This window comes from Pyrus communis, chromosome 12, assembly GCF_963583255.1.
Source record: "Pyrus communis chromosome 12, drPyrComm1.1, whole genome shotgun sequence".
NCBI classification, from domain to species: Eukaryota; Viridiplantae; Streptophyta; class Magnoliopsida; order Rosales; family Rosaceae; genus Pyrus; species Pyrus communis.
Window position 1 is genome coordinate 20,258,083 of NC_084814.1, and position 5,419 is coordinate 20,263,501.

The window sequence follows — 5,419 nt, forward strand, 5'->3', positions numbered from 1 at the left end:
CTACTACCTCACACCAAGCCAAAACCCTCACCTAGCTAATCATGTTAACCGCACCTCGGGACTTTAGCACCAACGTCTTGGACACCCATCATCAGCCCCTCTTCACTCTTTATCTCAGACCATCCCAAAAATCATATTTGATTCTAAGCATGTTTGTGATGTTTGTCCTTTAGCAAAGCAAACTCGCTTATCTTTTGTTTCAAGTTCAATAAAATCGGTTGCACCTTTTGATTTGATTCATTGTGATATTTAGGGACCACACAAAATTCATACACACTCCAGAGCACATTATTTCCTAACCATTGTAGATGATTTTACTCGCTTCACATGGGTTCATCTCATGCGTTTTAAATCCGATACACAAGCCTTGTTGAAATCATTTTTTTCTTGGGTCAAAACACAATTTAATCATGAAATTAAAGCTCTACGTGCAGACAATGAGGGTGAATTTGTATCTATGCGTGTGTTTTTAGACGATTATAGCACCATTTCCCAACATACTTGTGCTCACACTCCTCAACAAAATAGGGTGGTTGAGCACAAACATCAGCATCTTTTGAATGTTTGTTATGCATTACGTTTTCAAGTCAATTTACCTTTAAAGTTTTTGGGGGAAAAGTATCCAAACTGCTTGTTATCTCATAAATCGCCTTCCTACACCCTTACTTTCATATAAATCTCCCTACGAACTCTTGCACGGCACATCACCCGAATATTCTCATCTTCGGGTTTTTGGGTGTTTATGTTATGCCACCAATCTTACTCCCTCACACAACTTTGACGCACGTGCACGTCACTGTTTTTTTCTGGGATATCCCCTTGGCCAAAAAGGTTATTGAGTCTATGACCTTGATAGCAAGCAAATCTTCACATCTCGTGACGTCATTTTTCACGAGCACATTTTTTCTCTTGCTACCTCACCACCAGAAAATCGACTAGATTCTCCTGTATTACCCATGCCTCATGATGACAGTCCTTTAGTCTCAAACCAAACACCTACACCATCAAATCCAAGCCCACCCACAGACCTCACAAATTCAAACTCTAATACAGGCACCTCATCATTTTCATCTTCCCATTCCCCATCTACAGACCTCATAAGTTCAAATTTTCCCACAGACAACGCAGATAACTTCTCACCACCCGCACCAGACACCTCGTCGCCACCACCAGAACCCGCTCATCCACCCCAGCCCCTTATTCCTCTACTTCGTCGATCTGACCGCATTAAACATCCATCTGCTCTTTTCAGTGACTATTAGACTCATCTTGCTGCTTTGATTATGCCCAGCGTCATCCCTTCCTCCATGTCCGGTACGTGATATCCGCTTCAACGGTACGTCTTCTACTCTCCTTTATCTCATGCTCACCAATCATTTGTACACAACATATCTCACCTGGTCAAACCAGCTTCTTATGAGTATACCCGTCATGACCCTAGATGGATTGCAGCCATGCATTTTGAGATTCAAGCTCTTGAAGACAACCACACCTGGACTATGGTTCCTTTGCCTCCTAGCCAATAACCCATTAGATGCAAATGAGTCTTCAAGATCAAGTACCATTCCGACGGTACCATCGAACGGTACAAAACCCGCCTTGTCACAAAGGGGTTCACTCAATGTATGGGCATCAATTACAAAGAAACATTCGCTCCAGTTGCTAAACTAATTAATGTCCATTGTCTCTTGACTGTTGCCACTGTTCAGAATTAGCCTTTGCACCAGATGGATGTGCAAAATGCATTTCTTCATGGTGCACTACATGAGAAAGTATATATGCTACCATGTCCTCGTTATCGTCGACAAGGGGAGACCATGGTTTGTCGACTTCATAAGTCTTTATACGGAATCAAACAGGCCTCTTGCAGCTGGTTCCAACGATTCTCATCTGCCATTCAAGAAATTGGTTTCCAACAGTCATGTGTTAATTACTCGTTGTTTACTCAGGTTTGTGAAAATTCTATTACTGTGGTGTTGCTTTATGTTGACGACATGATCATTATAGGGAATGATGAGGAAGCAATTAGTAACCTCAAGAAGTTTCTCAGTGGTTGTTTCGAATTAAAGATCTCGAACCATTAAAATACTTCCTTGGTGTAGAAGTTGCACGTTCCAAAGTTAGGATTTCCATTTGTCAACGTAAATATACCCTGGATATATTGGAGGGAGTTGGTTTACTTGGAGTAAAACCTGCCAAAGTACCTATGGAACCTGATTTGGTATTGACAACAACATGAAGTGATGCTCTCAAGGACCCAACTCGATATTGACGTTTAATTGGGAAATTGATCTATCTTACAATCACAAGGCCAGAGATTACGTATGCAGTGAACACTTTCAGTCAGTTCATGTAAGAACCCAAGCTTCATTATCTTAAGGCAACACACCGTCTTCTCCAATACCTGAAGCAAGCACTAGGACAAAGTATATTGTTTTCTTCAGGAAACCAACTCAATTTGATTGGTTATTGCGATGCAGATTGGGCTAGATGTCCGATCACACACCGATCAATGACAGGCTTTTGCATTTTTCTTAGTAAGTCACTTGTATCATGGAAAAGTAAAAAGCAAGTCACGGTCGCAAGATCTTCAGCAGAAGCTGAATATCGCTCCATGGCTGCAACCACTTGTGAGCTTACTTGGCTAAGGTACTTATTGAAATATTTGTGTGTACATCACCCTGAACCAGTGGGATTGTTTTGCACAATCAAGCTGCCCAACATATTGCAGCAAATCTTGTGTATCATGAGCGGACCAAACACATAGAATTGGACTGTCACATGGTCCGTGAAAAGATTCAAAGGGGAGAAGTCAAGGCCACTCATGTGCAAACAAGGAATCAGATAGCTGACATATTTACGAAGCCGTTAAAAGCACTTGCCTTTCACTCGCATCTTAGCAAGTTAGGTGTCATTGACATCCACACTTCAACTTGAAGGGGAGTGTTAAAAGAAATAAAATGGTCAACTATCTGATATTATTTGGAGTGATTGTAGGCTACAATAATCCATCTTGGAGTGATTGTAGGAGAGGATTGTAATAGCATAGAATTAGTTTTAGTTTACCTAGAATAACTTTTCACAATTCTTGTATAAATTCATACCTCTGTACAGCTTCAGTTATGCAATACAAAATACATTCACATAACAATTTTATCATTTTAGGAGTGGGCAATACCAAATTTTGAGGTTTAGATCATGGAAAGTGCTTTTTATCTAAAAATTTGGTAAATTCACGAGCAAAAAACATGAAAAAAAAAAAGTTTTTTTGTTAACAGAATTGTCCAACCCAAAACATGTTAATAACAAATAAAATAAAACACATGTTAATTAAAATTAAAAAAAATTAAAATTAAAAAAAAAAAAAAAAAGATCTCTAGTTTTAATTTTTTTTTATTTTTTATTTACCTATGCCCTCGTGGTCCCGGTTCGATTCACCCATTTTCCTTGTTATAAAAAAAAATTACTACATTTTTGTTAATTTTGCTTTTGGAATTGGGTTTTTAGGCCTGCCATTAAGGGTTGAGATTTTCGTGTTTTTTTTTTTTTTTTTTTTTTTTTAAATTGCTTCTGATGTGCTTTAAGAATAATCAGATGTAAAAGAACCAATTTAGCATTTGATAAACTGTATTCTTTTGAAAGTGTCATGAATATGAAAAGCAATGTAAAAGCGAGAGGTAAATTTTGATGTAAAAGTGATATAATCATGTATAATGATAAAAATGGACATTGTAGTGGGGTGGTGACAATGATAGTGGTGGCAGGGGGTAGTGGTGGTGATGGTAGCAATAATAGTGGGGGTGTGGTGGTGGTGCCAATAATAAGGTTTAGTGGTTGAAGAATAGAGGTAGCAATGGTGGCGAATGTAGCACTGTTGGCAACAACGGTGAAAACAACAGCAGTGGTAATGGAGTCAATGGTGGGAGGCGGTGGTGTAACGCTAGTAGTTGTAGTCGTAGGTGGTGGTGACAACACTAGTTGCAACGGTGATGGTAGCAACAATTGTAAGGGTGCAATTGGTGGTGAGAATAGTGGGATGTGGTGGTTAGGGTGCAAAGGTTACAATGGTGGAAGAAGTAATGGCAACAGTAATGACGATTGTGGTTGTGGTGGTGGTGATTGTAGTGGCGGTGGTGACGATTATGGGGACGATGACACATGCAGAAGACACTCTGGTTCGACCTCGTCATATTAGGACCCAGCAGCATGGTGGGTGATGGCGCCTTTTATCGATTCCATCTTTTTCCGACGGCTCAATTTGGATTTTTTCTTATGTGGCATAATATTGCGTTTTGAATCAACTTGGAAATGTTTTGAATGACTATGGATGAATGGAGGAGAGAGAATCTGGGTCCTTTTTCAATTTCTAGATCCAAATATATGGTTGTATACCAAAAATGATTTGTATATATTTGTGTGTATATTTTAACTTTGTTTTCTTCCTCATTTTCTTACCAATCAAGCTTTGACAGGTTATGCAATTTGGAACAAATGATCTGAATTGCTCAAATGTTAAATTTTCTTAATGAGTAATGCCCTGAGCAAGGGTCATGCTAATTTTCTCTGTATTGTTCCAATTTTATCGAATGTCTGCGAAGGAACTCTTAATGAGTAATGCTAGGTAAACTAATTCTTTTGGCCAAATTTGTAAAATATGTGATGTTTTCCCAATAGAAAATAAGAACGTTAATCAATACTTAAATAATAATCTAATCATATCAATAACCATGTCATATGGTTTACAAAGTTTGTCCTAAGTAGGTGTTCTCCCTAACATTTCCCTTAATTAATTTCACAACACTCATCTATTTCACCCTTCTCATAAACTAAAGTATTCGAAATTAGCTCATTTCTACACTTCATAATTAAAATCGCCCAATCTCTTGATTTTTATTTGAAGATCATTCATATAAAAATTATTTGAATCGTAGACCATTTGTCATTCAAATATATCAAAATAAATTACCGGTGTAGGTAACAAATAGCATATTCATAATGAACCATTGATTTGTTTGATATATTTGAATGACTAAACGATATTTTGTAGGGATGATCTCCAAATAAATATTAAAAGATTTAACAGTTCCGATTAAAGAACTTTTTTGATGAAGATACGTTAGTTGCAAGCAATATCCTAACATGTATAGTAAAAGAAGGGAAACAAAGACTAAACAGTTCAACTCCAATTAAGTCATGAACAAGAAATTGCAAATCAAGGAAAATTTAATATGAAATATCAATCTCTTTACAACTTGTTGATTTTGCGATAAAACTCAACGTCAGCAGGTCTTGAGTTCGACTATCACCTGGATCAGCCGGTGTGGATGTGGATTCCCACTGCCAAAATGAGGATGGTGAAGATGCCAAAGAAAATAAGAGTGTGGACCATAATTGCTCTGCCATTTGTGGTGAAGCTACC

At 37.9% G+C, this 5,419-nt stretch overlaps 1 non-coding gene across 1 annotated transcript; it reads right to left on the reverse strand.

Moving 5' to 3' along the window:
* Nucleotides 1–4,504: 4,504 nt before the first annotated feature.
* Nucleotides 4,505–4,602, reverse strand: LOC137711762 (U6 spliceosomal RNA). The gene has a single exon (XR_011065109.1). It is a non-coding gene; the product is annotated as a U6 spliceosomal RNA (small nuclear RNA).
* Nucleotides 4,603–5,419: the final 817 nt, after the last annotated feature.